At 35.4% G+C, this 17,031-nt stretch overlaps 2 long non-coding RNA genes across 4 annotated transcripts; one reads left to right on the forward strand and one right to left on the reverse strand.

Annotated features, from left to right (window-relative positions):
• Positions 1–1,102: 1,102 nt before the first annotated feature.
• On the reverse strand, positions 1,103–3,984 carry LOC105462731. The gene is made up of 3 exons (XR_976105.1): positions 3,851–3,984; positions 1,834–2,016; positions 1,103–1,463 (listed from the first exon to the last, which is right to left on the reverse strand). It is a non-coding gene; the product is annotated as an uncharacterized LOC105462731 (long non-coding RNA).
• Positions 3,985–4,075: 91 nt separating this feature from the next.
• Positions 4,076–8,529, forward strand: LOC105462732. 3 transcript variants are annotated; one of them, XR_976106.1, is made up of 4 exons: positions 4,076–4,157; positions 4,266–4,507; positions 8,017–8,174; positions 8,251–8,529. It is a non-coding gene; the product is annotated as an uncharacterized LOC105462732 (long non-coding RNA). The 3 variants fall into 3 exon arrangements; XR_976107.1 differs by having other exon boundaries at positions 4,266–4,503; XR_976108.1 differs by having other exon boundaries at positions 4,101–4,233; positions 4,334–4,507.
• Positions 8,530–17,031: the final 8,502 nt, after the last annotated feature.

The raw sequence follows: 17,031 nt of genomic DNA on the forward strand, positions 1-17,031 counted from the left end.
CACTGATTTATTAGAGACGCCGAAAGAAGCGCCGTTTCACGCGCAGATAACGCACAGCCAGATTCTGCCCGTTTCCCAATGTAATATTTCTTCACTCGCGGTATAATTGTAATTTTCAGCATGAACACATAAACTACAAAATGTATTGTTTGCAATTACACTAAAATTGTGTCAAATATGAAATATTAATCAATCTTTAAGCAAATACCGTTTTATAAATGGATAAACCATTTTATATGTTTTTTTTTGTCCGTATAAACATATGTGTGCCCATTTTATTTAATATTGATTTATCAATCTTTTTTAGTGTAATAAAAAATAAAAAATGTATAAATTGTGCTAGATTTTTAACGCGCGCTTATAAAATATTTAAATATATTGTATGCGAATTGATCTCCGAAGTGCATTTTTTAAAAAAACATTTTGCATTTTTAGCTCCCTTAATGACTGACTATGGATCTGGATATATTTAATGTCATATACCATCTAGATACATTTACTATTATTAACCATCACTTTTGTCGTACGAGCAAAAAGTCACGGAAAATATAGAAGCATGAGAATTCTTCGTTAATATCTGCCGTGCGCTTTATTATGAATGCAAAATTTGGCGTGACCGGATTATATGATACATAGAAGTAGGAAATGTATTTCAAGCACGTGAGATGTAATGAAGAGCAGCAAAAAGATACATTCTCGACGCTGCGATCTCATTACGAGCTGTCCATCCACCAAAACGATTCAGGGGAGTGGGGAGGGGAGGAGGGGTAGAGAAAAGATGAAGCTTTTTCGCTCTGGAAGAGATCTATTAAACGGTAGTAATTAAAATTTTTGACGTTGTATTATCTATGAATCTATATGAAACGAATATCATACAGGCAAAATAAAAGTTTTGACACATATCACTTTAGAGTATTAATGATTTAAAAATAAATATTTAGTATAATTTTATAGTCAAAATTATAATCATTTAATGTATGTAGATGTGTCTCTTTTCATATAATTTTCATATTAAAGATCCATTCTCTTTGTCTAATTGTACTTTATCGTGTAACCTTCAAATTATATATTTATAAAATATGTGAAAATATATAGTCATTTCTTTAAAATCAGAAATACTTTCAATTTATGATTTGTTGATATAAATTGGTTTTCATAAATGGTAATTAACTTGCTTCCTTAATCAATACAGACATCAATATTTTTGTCACAAACCGCGAATGTAAGACAAAAATTAAAACTCGTCTCAAAAATTGTAGTTTAAATTGTCTGCTACTTCTCCACGACGAGACTCGTATTCACCAGTTTCCGCTTTCCTATCTTCTTTCCAGTAGTTCATTTCTCTTTGTAACTCGCCGAGTAATAGGCCATTATTAGGGGGAAATAATATCACGGTCCGGTAAGTTGAAGACGAGAAAAGTTTCCTCTTCCAAGAGATACCATGTAACCGTACGAGTAACAAACTTGTAAAAATTGAAACAGCATGCGTATTATGAATAGTGAAATTTCCTAGGGAGAAAAATTTTTGAAAATCGCACATTGGAGAATCAATCAGCAAAATCCCATTAAAAATATCGATTTTACGAAAATACATTCGGGAAAAGTACGTCTATGCGCATTTTTATTGTTTACTATAGAATAAAAATTTGTAAGAAAAGAAAGTAATTATGATTTCAATGGGGAAAAAGTTGTAAAACTTAAAAGCGGCACGATTATTGACTGACGTTCTTGTTCCTTCATGATATTGTACAAATTATTACTCTCGTGCAGTCCTTTCCATGCAAGAGGAAAATACCGTTCAATGTGATAGAACACCGACAAGGAAACAATTACCGGAGTACTCCGAAATATCCATTTATCACGCGGCCGCCTCGTAGAACTTTATCCACAGCAATCAATCAATGTTCCATTTAATGGAAAATCTTCGCGTCTAATTCTTAATGTCCTCCGAGGGATCCTTCTTTCTCCCGGTACTCGTTGGGAGAATGAAAACTTGGAAAGTGTCCGACGAATCCTCTGAAAGCGCGACGAAAACCTTTTGTAATCGAATGGAAAGGGTTACGCGAAATTTTATTTAAAATGATATAATTTTATTTAAAATGACTTAATTTATATATCGTGTTCTATATCTGTACGTATGCGTTCTGTATTGTTTATCGATATTTAAATGCGATCTCCATTATCCTTTTTCGAAAAAAAATAATTTTCTTTTATATAAATATATTTTCTCATTATTTTATCCTGGATTTTTTTAATCTTAAAATGAAAAATCTTGTGTAGTTTGTGATGATAATAGGGCGTATATAGCTATATTGCGTATAATCTGCGATATGTCTCTTGCTTCTAAAGGCTAGAACTCAAGTGAAGGTTCTGGAATTATTCACGAATGTCCGGTACGCGCTCTTACTTCCTTTTATAATCGTTGTATTACGATTTTACATTTCTAACTAGGGCGGAAATGAGAGAGAGTGTCTCAAAGCAGATATGCCGACTTGGAGAAAATGTTGGCGGAAAAAGAACGTCAAATACAGAAACTTGAAGCGTATCTCTCCTTATTTCAGATATATCATATTGAAATAAAATTAACATATAAAACATTAAAATCCAGTAGATGGTTGTTCTATTCTTAAAAAAAGTAGTTTGTGGAAAATAATAGAAATGCATAGAACAATCACAACTGTAACACTATTAATTAGTGCAGTGTACTGAAATGTACTTTACAGTTGTGCTATGTACTTTTGCCTAAAGGTGAAAATAAAAGCGGTGAAAATAAAAGAGCCGGAGAAAGTGTGAAATGAATGTTTTATAAACAAAAAATAGTCCAGACTCATATTCGAGAACAATAATAAGCTCCGCTTTCATTTAGTACGATTTAAAGAACTTAAAAACAGTATAAATTAAAAAATTTCCATTTCAGCATTATACACACTAGTCATTCATTACCAAACAAATTGCAACATCAAAGTAATTTCGATATTTCGATAAAATTTTGGGATTTATAGTCCTGTTTTTTTTTTGTTGAAGAATAAAAGAAGAAAATTGATTTTATTGAAAAATGATTTCTTAAGGTATAATATTTGATAATAATTTTTGGAAATTAATTTGATATTATTACATTTACAAGTTGCTACTTAATTAAGGAACTCATATAAAATGTTCTAAGATACAATCGTGTTTCTCTTTTTCAGTAACCGAGAAAAACTCGTATGTGTTAATTTTTTAATCTAATAATATTTTTTAAAAAACATTTACTTATGTAAAAAATCTGACTTAAAATAAATTCAGTAGGTTTCTAAAAATTAAAATTATTGTTTTAGTAAAACAAAAATAAACTTTATTTTTCAAATAATGGATTTAATAACTTTTATCCTGGATCTTTTAATCTTAAAATGAAAAATCTTGTGATGATAATACGGCGTATATATATTGCGTATAATCTGTGTATAAAAAATTAAATAATCTATGTGAAGAATTAAAATTTATTGTTAGTAATATATATTTATATACGTATCAACTAGATTGAAACTGTGATGTATCGACATTACAGATTCCTTTGGTACTGCTATAATTGTAAGCCTGTATATCATGCTGAGCCAGTTACCTCCGAACGGGCTTAGCAGGACAATCACAGAGTACCTATTAAGCGTTCTTAATAAATCCGAATAGTATACGACGGTGTACTCTCTGTGATAAACTCGATATATGACAGAAACAAATCTCAATTAATATTTAATGATAATTTCAATCTCCTTTTAAAATTCATTGAGTGAAATTATTCATTATACCTCATATTACAGTTATTTTATAAGAAAATAAAATTTGTGTTAGTGAGAGGGATTTCTAGTACAACCTTGGTATCTGTTTTGGTGTCACCGCGTAGCGAGATGTTACACTCGCGGCGAAACTCAAGTCAACAGGCAGCGGCGCTTCATGTGTCATCTTTATTACATTGGAAAGCAAACGCGTCAAGTATAATTCTAACGCGATTATATTCTACGAACAATTAGTTGTTGATCGACGTATACGATTAATTAAATCTCGCTATTAACGATTGTAAATGCGATTATTATCGAAACAAGTATCTCGCGCAATTCATCTCGTGAAATCGAAATGACAGCAAATGGGAATTATTGTGTTATTGCATTTTATCCATAGAGGTAATAATAATTATTTTAATGATTAGATTCGAATGTATCTCGCAATGTACTTTGAATTTTCCTCTGATCTATATACGTAAGTAATTTGCTTATTACTTTCGAATTGAGAACGCAGAATGACACACAATCGGAAAATTATTTAAATCTCTATCGATTTGCGCCCTATGTATCTTCAGTGTAATTCTGATAAATAAGCGATCTGCGTATCTTCTATGATTCTACGGGATTCTTGAGTACGGAATTCACTTGCTGGGCGATTGTCAAACTATAGACGATTGCTAAGTTCTTGCTGATGAGGACGCCAAAATGGACATCCAAAGTTGCCATTATGGATCCATTACGCCAAGTTGGTAAAACGATTCTCCATATAAAGCCGATTCCGTTTACATCACTAATTAATGTAGCATAACGTGTACTATTGAAACTGTAGATTTTAATGAGATCGTCCACAGCCCCATCCTACTCGGGAAGTTTAAAGTGCGATTTTCTCTTCCGCAGCCGTCGACAACATAGTCACATTGTATTCTCGTTTCGTTTATCGTATTCTCATTTTGTTCATAGTATTCTCATTTCGTTTATTTCGTCCACTATACGTTCTCGCGTTCTAGCTATCGTATCGTCTATTGCGCTACCGGTTATATCCAATGTCTTCACATTTCTGCCGTATTGCATTTCCGTCGATTGTGCTTCAGTCACATTTGTCACGGTTGATAGTCAAGTGTGAACTCGTAATATTCACGTGAAATTCATGCTATGGCTATCATAGAAATCATTGTTATCGTCCCGCTATATGATAGGATTTATATCTGTATCTATCGAGCTGCCAATAATATCGAAACATTTGGCATTTAATGGTATCTAATTGTTAAGATTGACCTGATTTTCTTCTATACTTTGTTCTCTTTCTCTCTCGCCCTCTAATTCCATTTCGCAACGAACCGACCTTTCTAACTATTCCGTGGATTGAATTACCGGATTTCATAAGCTGTCATATTCCGCGACTTTAGAGTTTTGTCTAATTTATTAGTGGTTTCTTATTAAAGGCACAATGGCCTGGTGCCCAACTATTGCTCTGTTTCGCTATTGAAAGTTACCATTCCCATCGAAAAGCTTACACGTATATACGTGAAAATGCGACGAAGTTGCGCTGCACAGTTACCGATTACGAGATCGATATCGCAATATACAATATATATACATATATATATATATATATATATATATATATATATATTGTATATTAATAATTTTAAAGGAAAACAATAATTTAATTTACTTCTTTAATTTATTATTTAGATTAGTAAAAAAAATCTGATATAAGAGAAAAATATATGTATATCTTGTAATAACTTCTACACATCTGAATCGATGGTTAAAAACAACTATACGAGTATCTGTGCACTTTTATTCATTATAAAAGTAATGAATTCTGTGTAGGCGTTAGGCTTTTTCAATTAACAGGCACCATCTAGTTACTATTTACACACACACATACACAAGTAAGTATAACTTAAATATTTATAAAAGTCTCGTAACAATTTGTAATCTACTTGTTCGGTGCTCGCGGCGGAAAACTTTTACCGAGCTTAGGAGGAATAAAACGCGCTCACGCAAAGAATAAAGGAGACAAAGAGAGCGAAAAGGACAGAGAGAAAGAGAAGAAGAGACCACTAGGTTGATGCATAATTTATCGCAATTGAAACAAGAAGATGTTTCGCAGCGCCAAGTGATCGCGGAGTGAAGATGGTAATTGCGAGGCGAAATTTTATTCGTCGCATACATTTCCGCGGTTGAGCTAGCCGCTGTTGCTGGCGCTGAAACTTCATTCTCTCGTTGCGGCTTTAAATAAATTATTTTTACAACTTTCGTGTCGTTTTATTTAAGTAAGAGAATACAACTTCCTGGAAACAAGATTCTTGGTACACATCAAGCCTGATGCCTACACAGAAGTCATTACTTTTGCATAAAAGTGCGTTGATATAGTCATTTGTAATGGTACGCGAAGAAGAATAAAATTCTTAGTAAGAGAAAGATATAGGTATATCTAGTAATTTCTTGTCTTGAGAAATTAAAATATGTTTTTTATTTCACTCCACACAAGAAATTACAAGATATATATTTTTCTCTTACGTCAAAATTTTGTTCTTCTTCTCCTCTTCGCGTACCATACGCTTGTCAGCGTGTAGGCGATCTCTTTTGCATATATTTGCAGATATATAGTATCTACAGTTTTAGCGCCGGTTTCGAATGGCCTATTAGAAGAGATTTTCCTGGACAGTGTTACTCTCGGCGGTTTGCCTTTGCCTTCCGAGAGGTGACGATTGCTTCCAAATCGATTAAAACCGATTTAGAGTAATATTATTCTGAGTGGATTTGAACCTAAATTTTTGGCACAGAAAGCCGAGAGCGTAGCTCTCACGCCACGATCGCCACAGAGTTTCTTTTACTAATCTAAATAATAAATTCACGAAGTAAATTAAATTATTATAATCTTAAAAATTCATGATAAACTGTTGTAACCAAATAATAATGTTATTATTATGTACCTTCGATGTTCTTAATTGTACATCCTACATATCGATTAGTGAAATCAAAGTAACACATGATGTGCATTATAGTATGTCTTAATGATTATCATAATATATATATAATACATAACACTTACTATTTATGTGGTACACTATAATTTAATGTGTATAATACAAGAAGCATCAGTAAATTTTCACAAAACTCTATTTCAAATTCTTTTTTTTTTTATTCTAATAGATACTTGTAAGCAAGGCTCCTTGCATGACGTGCCACGAAACTCATGCGGACGTGTACAATTTTGCTTTAAATGTCACGCTGTTATCTCGTAATCGCAACATTTCGAAACAACATCTAACTACATGGAACAGGTGTTTTCTACGTGATAGGAGTTTTCAGTCAAAATTATTACATGTGGTTTGAGCAAATGTATGCTAAACCGGAACTGCGATCATAATAGCACTTCATTAAACAAATTAAATGTTGATTCCAGGTTAAAAAGAAATTTAAGCTAAATGTTTTAGAGACGACTTTAGTGCTGTAGAAAATTGGATTTTTTATCGTCAATGATATGTTATTTAAACAAACAATTATCTTTTATCGCAGATGTACATCCAAAATAATACAAATCTTTTGTGTTATAAAAAAATTACAAAATTGATTAACTAATTAGAATATAATATTTTTATTAGTGTAAAAATATTCGGACCTACGCTGACGAATACTCGACGATGACGAACAGTGTCCAGTGGCCGCTTATGAATAGTGCCACGCACTAAAAAAAAAAGCTGGAAACGGTACCGTAGAGAATTGAATCTCGAGGGAAATTGGAGCTAGTTCCTGGCGAATCGACTAATATGCATTATTCAGCCAATAACTTCGTACTGCACAGTACAAACGCCATGTATCGTGTTAAACGTGTTCACGTAGGCTTAAACTGCAATGCATGCACAATATCGATCAAATCGTGAAAATAATGCATAATTTGTCTACTTATAATAATTGATGCAACTTATTATGAGACGCTTTTATGAGAATGTTAAGGGATCCCTCATTTTAACGTACAATTTTTTTATTTACATATGTGAGAAAAATTTTGGATAACTTTTTAAATATTTTTTTATATTATTTATATAAAATATATATTCTATATCAATGATTTTTCAAATTTTCTTATCCCAAATAAAAAATTTCGGTGGTATGAAAAATAATAAAAAGTTGAGAATGATAAAACATAAAAATATGCTGAATATATTAACAATAAAATGCGATGAAGAATTTGATCATCAAAGACAATCAGTCACAGATAACTCAATGTCTACATTTGTTTCAGTGATTATCCTGTAATTGCACTACTGCACGTTCTAACAATGTAACATTAATCAGAAGTTCGGCTCGTCGTCATTACGGAACGACAAAGCCATTAACATGGTTGCAACCGCGAGTGGATAGGCATTAATGGTAGCGCGAGGATAAATGTATTTGGGGAAAGTTAGAATCGGCCAATAATTTTGCATAAGCTATACGTTTCGCCGGCTTTATTATAGTTGATACGCTCGTAATGCAGATGTTCCAAAAGTTACCAGCCGGGGAATAACTGGAAAGTTATACTTCAATGAATTTACAACGCGCGGTGGTATATGCGAAACCGCCCTGGTCGGTGGTTGAAATCGATCGAGAGGAAATAACTATCTGTAAATGCCTTTTTAATCCGAATCGCCGCGCTTATCTGCTTACGGTCCTCCATATAACTTCACGTGAGAACAGCAACAATCTCTGAATTTGCTACATCTGCAATGATAAAAATAAACGGAAAATTTTCAATCACTTTGCAAATACAATTTTTGTATCGAAATTTTTATATGGACGTATACGTGAATAAATAAATAATAAAACGCAAATACGGAACCTGTTTTATTACGAAAGTCCTTTAATTCCATTAGAGAGAAAGATATAAAATTTTATCCGCCGAAAATAATTAAATACTGAAATTGATATATAAGCGAAACCATCATTTTTCTTACCTATGAACTTGTGTACGTGAAAAATAAGCCAACATATACATTTCTCTCTGGTGCGACACATATTAAATTTATCCCGGCAAAAGAGCACGTTCAACTTCACGATAGCGTTCCACGCGATCTAGTAAATTGGAACGGCGGCTTTAGCTCTCGGCACGAAGGCCTTCTCTCTTAATAGTTCTAGCTTCTCCGCTCTTTGCTCATCAACACATCTGCCTTTATCTACCTATCCGGCGCGGCGTTTGTTGCCCCTTTGGCTTGAAAGCCTCCTATCAGCCGGGATTACTGGACTAAGTACTCGCCGTGTATTTCGTTCTTCCACATTTGCGGCCGATGTGCTTTGCTTCTAAGAAACTTTACGATCGACTCTTTACGTCGAGATCCCTCGTAGCTCTTTAAACGGTAACAACACGTAAAAAAAAAAATCGGAGCGTTGAAGACATTCTGATAAAATCGTACGCAGAGTAAAGCTAAGGGGATGGACGTGAGCTGAATGGATTTGCGTGAAAATCCATGGTAACCGATTGCTACGTACGTTGCTTCCCTCTCCGTTAAAGAATTGCTCGTTACTCGCGAATATATCGGACTTTTTTTATGGCGGTATTATATACATATACCTGTATGTATATAAATCGTCGTTAAATTCACATTACACGATTTCTAAAGTCTTGAGATAAGTATTTGCGTATTAAGTTTTTTTTTTTACTTCATGCACATATATTTTTACAAATTTCCTTTTTTTATACCAATAAAGAAAAAATACAGCGGAAGTTTAATTATTAGTATCCTAAAGCTATATATATTAACAGGTGAAATTTGCAAAGCATCAGATTATCTCTTATTTTATAATAATTAATTTGCTCGTGAGACCCTTCTCTATCCTCTACTTTCTTCAACTTCCACGATTTCCGGAGGCCCCTGTTCTGAGGAATTCACTGATTATCTGATCATAAATTAGTAGTTACAGTCGAAATAGGTCATGCAGTGAGGGATGCGAATTCTCGTAATTATGCATTTGCGCACATTGTCGTTAATTAGTTGCGGAGGCATATGCCTCCCCGCATTGACATTTCATTATCCAGAATAGTTCCCAGGAATGAAACAGATTTATTTATCGCTATACCCGAGGGGTACAGAGAGAACGCAGGTAAATGATCGCATACGTATAATCCAAATGCGTACAGACGATGTCCGATACAGTTCGTGAATACCCTCGGCAGCAATAACACAATTTTTGGTAAGGGCATAATACGTATATTATTTTATCTTATTATTTCACATTTTGCGCCACGTCATTTTATATCACTTTTACACACAATTACACAATTAATACATTGTTAATGTAATTGTTATTAAATTTCGTCTTATTACTATTAAATGGGAAATATTAAATGGATTGTGCAATGCATGCAAACAAAAATAATCTGCCGTCAGAAATAATTAAACGATATTCCCGTATTTAATAATCCAATAATGAAAACTTTTCCTGCAGCATATTTACACGTGTTAACCTATGCTACGTACATTAAAGCGAGTCGCCCGTAACATGAGTACACGCGTCAATGTCGTGCACCCAGGTGAGTCTAATTAAAATTTTTTGCACGCAACCGCTAGAGCATAGTTAATTGCGTAGTGGCTGTTGATGTTGCAATCAGACGCCCGGGTAGCGTCGAATAGCGCGCTTATTACGGTATAATACCCAACACAAAGCATACGATTAGATTCGGGGGCGGATAGGTCTTGGCTTGCATTAAACCGCACGAACGTGTCTGCAATATTTGGCATCCAGATAGCTAAGAGCGAAAATTCCGAAATCTTGAGAGCGTTCCAGATGCATCGCACTTTAGAAGTAATGCTTTCTCGCGATTGAGATTGAGTTTCTTTTCCGCGTTGCGATTATTTGTGTCTGATACAAACTTGTGAAATGCACGCAGAGCGATAATTCATTAGTTTGCACGTTAATGAATATTCACGTTAAATTTAGACGTTGAGATGCATTTTCTCCAAGAACCCGCAACACGTCCATGCAAAATAACACACAGTCATTTATTAAGAAAGAGGTAACCGTAAAAAAATTACATTTCAGTCAGCGCACTTTTTGTAAACACGAGTGGCAACGTGCGAAAACATTCATTTATTTTAACATGTATATATATATATATATATCTCTCTCTCTCTCAAAAGAATTTTCTACGATTTTTCAACTCCGATGACGTAATTCATCGTGTCGAATTCGAAAATGAAAATGTCCAGTAGTGTCGAATCCGAAATTGAAAATATCGAGGCATTAATTGCAATTTGTGGGGTGGAATTTTCTCTGCAGCAGCGGAGGGAATAATAATCGGCCACTGATCGATTGACGATTAGTACGACGTCAAGTGCACTGCCGCGTATCGGAATCGTTAATTCATCAAAGGAGTCCATGGAGAGGGGACAGGGCGGGAAAGTTTGTACTTTGGACGGCATCAATGATATCGACGATCTCGCATCGGAACTCATTACGAAGCGCAATTAATTTGCAAGAATTAAACAGTTTGTTGCATCCGTACACTTGGCTGTCGAGAGATATAACATAGATCTATGCAAAACGCTACAAGCTATATTACTTTTTCAGGAACTGTTAACGACAATTTTTTCCTTTTTTTTTTATTTGAAATGCTAAACGTCGTTAAGGCTCTTTGTAAGGCAAATAAGTTACCATTGCCAAGCTCCTTAAAGAGAATAGGAGAGCATATCTTTTCATTTTTTTTTGTGGAATGATGCATAAATTTTTTCGTTTCAACTTTTTTTAAAGCAGATAATCCTTGCCTGAAATATTTTATCGCATTTGTTCCGGATAGAAGCGCAATTCGAAAATATGACAAAAAAGATCTTTCGTTAAGAATATCTATTTTTAATGGGACATTTCAATAAATCTTTAAATTGCAGAAAAGAATTTTTGTCATTAGTCCTAATGGTTTCCCAGAAAACGACTTGTAGTACTTTATCCGAACCAGTCTATATAGCGACATTTCAACAAGCGTGCATTTCAACAAAATCCGCTCAAGGAGATCTTGGGATGTAATCTCGGGAAATCTCAGGAAACACGTAATCGTAATCTCCTAGTTAATGGTATACAATATGAAACAAAATTTCACACTTACCCTATGAATGCCATAATAACATAATGTACCGAATGTACGTATATGTAATGATACTGATGATAAATAATAGCTTTAAATACATCCATCAGTGAATAGACTTTCTGATTAAATTTGATACATTAGAATACCATTTCTCCTTAAATATCTTTGTATATTTTTTTTTTCTTCAAATTATTGATCTCTCACACGACGTTGTAATCGTTCTTTTCGAAGGGATATTTGATTCAGCGGCAAAAATTTTCGCTGGGAAAATTTATCCGATAACGGGATATCACACAACCCATTAACGCCGGAGTCATAACGGCGGAGCTGCTGTTACGTTGGAAGACTGAAGAAATTCGATTCATTGTGCCGAGAAAACGAGTCGGGAAGAGCGCGCGCATGATCTGAGCTGCGACGAAAGCAATCTCGTTTCGTGTCCACGAGCCCGTAATCGGATTTCTCGCGTTCACCGGAACAGCCGTGGTCGAAGTTAACGCGCATCTCTGCGGAGCGGCGCGTCCTTTGCCAGCCAGCAACCGAAGCCTCGAACGACGGCTGACCCGGGAGAGAATGATGGATTTCCTAAATAGAGGAAGAGCCCGGAGCGCGAGCGAGCGAACGCGCGCTGGCCAGGCTCCAGAAACCACGCCGATTGACATTTATGCGTTATTAATGCATCGGAAACATTTCACCCCGATTGCCGCGACAATGGATTTAATCGTATATCGGGAAGTAACATGCACACGCCGGCGCGTTTCGGTGCAGCGCTGCTGCATCGAGTGAGTATCCGGTATATACATCAGGTATCCCAGGACTAGGCTTTGTGTGTCAGCGCTTTTTCTCCACATGTCCCGTCCCTTCACACTCTGCCACTCGAATGCCACTCGCAGCCGCGACGGTTTTGGCGAAGATCCAAAATGTTTTTATTAACTACCCGTATAATTAGAATGGAATAGATGTTTCATTAAGCGCGGATATCCCTACGGAATCAATCGAATTTATGTTGCATCTTAAGTAGAAGGAAATTATAGAGATTAAAAAATTTTTTTAGTTATTTTCCCTGCTTAAAATGTCCAGATAAGAAGAGAGAGGAAGGGTTTTCTAGTGAAAAATAAATTGCAATATTACGAGTATGTTAATATATTTGTCTACATAAAATTTGTTTTTTCATATAAAATTTACGAAAAAAAGATAAAACTTCCACTATCTAATTATCTGAATAATAATAAGTTAAAATAAGAGCTAAAGCACAATTAATTACCGGTCCGTGATAATTATATTATTTTTTTTAGAAATCGATCTGACGATATTAATTTACCGTCAACACATTTCTGATCTACTCTCTGAACATTCAAAATTAACAATCTTTAATTTAAGATTCTATCTAATTATCCCTTGAGCAAACTCTTAAGAGGAAATTTTTGAGATTTTATGTAATTATCCCCTAACCAAACCTACTAAGAGAAAATTTTTGATTGGCAATTAAACGAGAAAAATCGGAGCGCAAGAGATTGAACCGGAACTTCCTGGTTGAATGTTTCTGAATGTAATTAATTACGCACCACTAACTGCGCTTAAGCTCATATTAGCCTATTATTATTATCGAGAAAATTTTTACCTAGCGAGGCGATAGTATTTGCAACATTATCTTTTCTAACAATATTATGTCACAAGCTTTGGGGTGACAGGGGTTTTCCTTTGGAAAAATTAATATTAAATTCTTCTACAAAATCTCGATCTTATAAAAATTTTCTTTTAACTCAAAGCCAAGAATCTTAAAATCTTTTTCATTCGCAAGATTCCAAAGCACTCGGAGTCAGAGCCAAACCTGGAAAGACCGTTCCGTGCCATGCACTTGAAACTAATCATCCTGTATTATAACTATTTGTGAAAAGGCACCGCGTGTCTTAGTGTAATTTATCGAATTTATTTTTGAGCCCCTAACTCGGGGAAAATTCTTGATCCTTGGCACACGAGTGGGCAGCCCACTCGCATATTCCGACCGATTTATGCGGGATTTGCATAGCTGAGATTGCATTTTACTTTTAAATCCTACGCCGCGGAACTGCCCGGCTCGTCGTCATTTCCTAAGTTATGGCGCTCGGCGATATTCAATTTTTCCGAATGGCGCCTTCATCGTCCGACGCTCGTATTCGCCGCCTTTTATCCCAAAAGCTCGCGAGCCCCGCAATAATGATCCTTTGAAGGTAAACTCGGCCTTTCTGAATATCGATAGTGACACTCGATGGAGCGTCGAGGAAATTCAGATTGCGATATTCATTGACGCTCCGCCCGTGAGAGATAATTAAACGGCGTGGCATGAATTTTGCAGAGTTGTCGGAGGATGATTGTGAATATATAGTATTCGCGACGAGAATATTGTCGGGGGAATTTTAATGCGTTCTGGTCATCTCACAAAGATCACAAAGGTGTGTGTGCAGCGCACGACTCCAAACGATAGCCATAAATAATAATATTCGCCTCTCGAGCTCTTTTACTTCTCTTTTATTCGATGAACGTCGAATATATAAACGCGGCGGATAAACGTCCGATAAACGTAATCGCGCATTGACATCGAGAATTAATTATTCATTCGATGAAAGTCAACGCGGTCAATTATTTATCGCGAAATCTGTAGTTGAAGGGTGAGATTCGGTGTACGTATAGTTCCGCGACTCTCCCCATAGGTATATGCGGTGTAGCCAGCTGCTGGTCCGAATTGAGAAACTAGGAAACGGACATCCTGCACGGAGCATGCAAGGCATCTTGTGATTAACGCCTTGCAGATATTGCACAATAACACCACGACATCTGTTGCGCTCGGTATTAAGTTAGATTTCGCGCAGATCCGTAATATCGCACTTGCAAATAACGTCGGCGGGGCGACACGCGCCGGGGACCTAAGTGCAAATCCGAGTCTTGAGCTTTCGCATTCACTGCGAAACGTATTCAACTCCATACACTTATGGATAAGCCAGTAGCGAGCAGACGTTGCATGAAGAATGGAGAGCAAAATGTGCGCACATGTTCTATAGAGGAGAGACATAACACAAATGTTTTGTTATCATGATTTGCTACGTCGTATAGTCGCAAGTATTTTAACTAACAAGAATTAAACGCGCTCCTAATTCATGTCGCATTTACTTAGTGCATAAGTAAGGATCTCTTTAGCTATTTTTTGTCGACTGTAACAAGTGCTATTATATTTATTTTCTTAACTCTCCGTGCACTAGGTGGGGTGTGACATACCCTAGCAAAATTTAAACTGCTTAAATTCAATTTGTAAGAAATAGTATTATATTTTTGTTTTCTTGTTCTAAAAGATTAAAGAGTTTATTATTTTGTTTTATTCTTAAGGAACAAGAATTGATATTATGACAGTCGAAATTATTGTCGCATTAAAATTAATATATTTAAAGTATATGAGATACTCCATATGATTTGGCATGCTGATTTTTCCACCTGGTGCACGGAAGGTTAAGTACTCTCTTTTATCGAGTACAAAATATATTTTATATCAAATTTTCGATCGCGCTACTAATCTTCCTTATTAAACTTTAGTAAGGAAAAAAGTTTGATTAACAGATAAAGCAATATATTGAACTCTTTTATATAGTAAATTGCATATAAAGATATTAAAAATGTGTATCTTTTAAATACAGAGATTGAAATCTCTTTCAATTTTTTCAACATTGATTTAACTCGAACAAATTTAACTTGAGCAAATCCGCTCTTGAAAGGCACGCTTGCTCTTAAGCAGCATCGAGTTGCGATACCGCGGAAGCTTCATCTGCATTCGTAATTATTTATTTTCTCAAAGATGTCCCACGGCTTTCACGTAATTCCACAGATATAAAACAGATTTCTATCACGCAGAACATTGCGCAGAAGACTTAACACACACATACCAATCAGATCGCATTACCGTTTCTTTTCGCCGCCGCTGTCACGTTGTCTTGTCCGTCCGAAGAACCGTCGGATTCGACCGACGAAAAATGTATTTCACAAATTTGACCCTCGTCGTCCCTGGATATCTCAGCGGGGGAAAAACGACGAACGCCATCGCTGGAGGCTATATAACGAATGAAGACGAATGACAACCGGTATACAGAAAAGCGATACGTGCGTTGACCTGGTCGCGCGATGGCTGAAAAATATAGGAAAACTCATTTCGCCGCGGGGTACATTGCGGGGGCGCGGAAAAGTTCCAAGTGCGAAATATGATTAACGGATGAGCGAGCGCGTGCTTCCAACTCGCGTCCGCTTGGGCGTACTTATCTGCGAGCCCGGTGGAGGTTAAATGGCGGGATGTAACGTGATTTGAGTGTGCAGAGGACTACGCGGCTACTGGCTACTACGTGTTTTCCGCAATAAAAGCCCGAGAAATATCGCACGCTACCGTGATTTGTATGGGCGCAAATGGCTCGCGTCGCGTCCAGATCGTCCGACGCAATTATTTGTTTCAAATATTTTGCCCGAAATATGAGCGGCATCAGTTTGTTGAAATGTTTTATAACATAATCATGCAAATATTTTGCGCAACATGACTGTAAGCAAATTTAATTTTAATCCTCCGCGGCAGAAAAGTGCGTAGTTTGTTAATAACATTTTACATTTCAGTTTATTTGGTCAGCGAGATGAATCTCGATCCCTGTACCTCTTTCTGTCTCTATATTTTTAACACACTGTTCGCTAACTTTAATTAGCAATTTTTCTTTCATTTATTTTGCAAATAAAAGATATTGAATGTCTGCTAGCTAAAGTCTGTGTCTGTATATTTGAAAATTGAATGGTTATATAATTTTAGAAGATGAAAACTTTTATAATAAAATGTAACATTTTAACAAATCATCATAATTGTAACATAAATGTGTATTCTAATTAATTCAAAATAATTGTATCATAAATACATTCTGAATAATTGCATTATAAATGTATTCATCTTTGTAATATTTTGATCCTGTAAATAGGAAAGAAAGAAGCATAATTTTTATGGCGTTGTATATTAAAATGGCATTGAAATACAATTAAAATTATACAGAATTTTAAGAAATATTTTATCGGAAAGTTGACCAGAAAAAGGATAATCCTCCGTGGCCGCGCGATAAGAAGCTTATGGCGATTGGCACTGTGAAAAATTTCCTCCAAGTTTGAAAAATCACACGTAGCATTCTGTCGTGCGAGATACGTGCGAAAACATTT

This window comes from Wasmannia auropunctata, unplaced genomic scaffold (assembly GCF_000956235.1).
Source record: "Wasmannia auropunctata unplaced genomic scaffold, wasmannia.A_1.0 LD336095.1, whole genome shotgun sequence".
In the NCBI taxonomy this organism is placed as follows: Eukaryota; Metazoa; Arthropoda; class Insecta; order Hymenoptera; family Formicidae; genus Wasmannia; species Wasmannia auropunctata.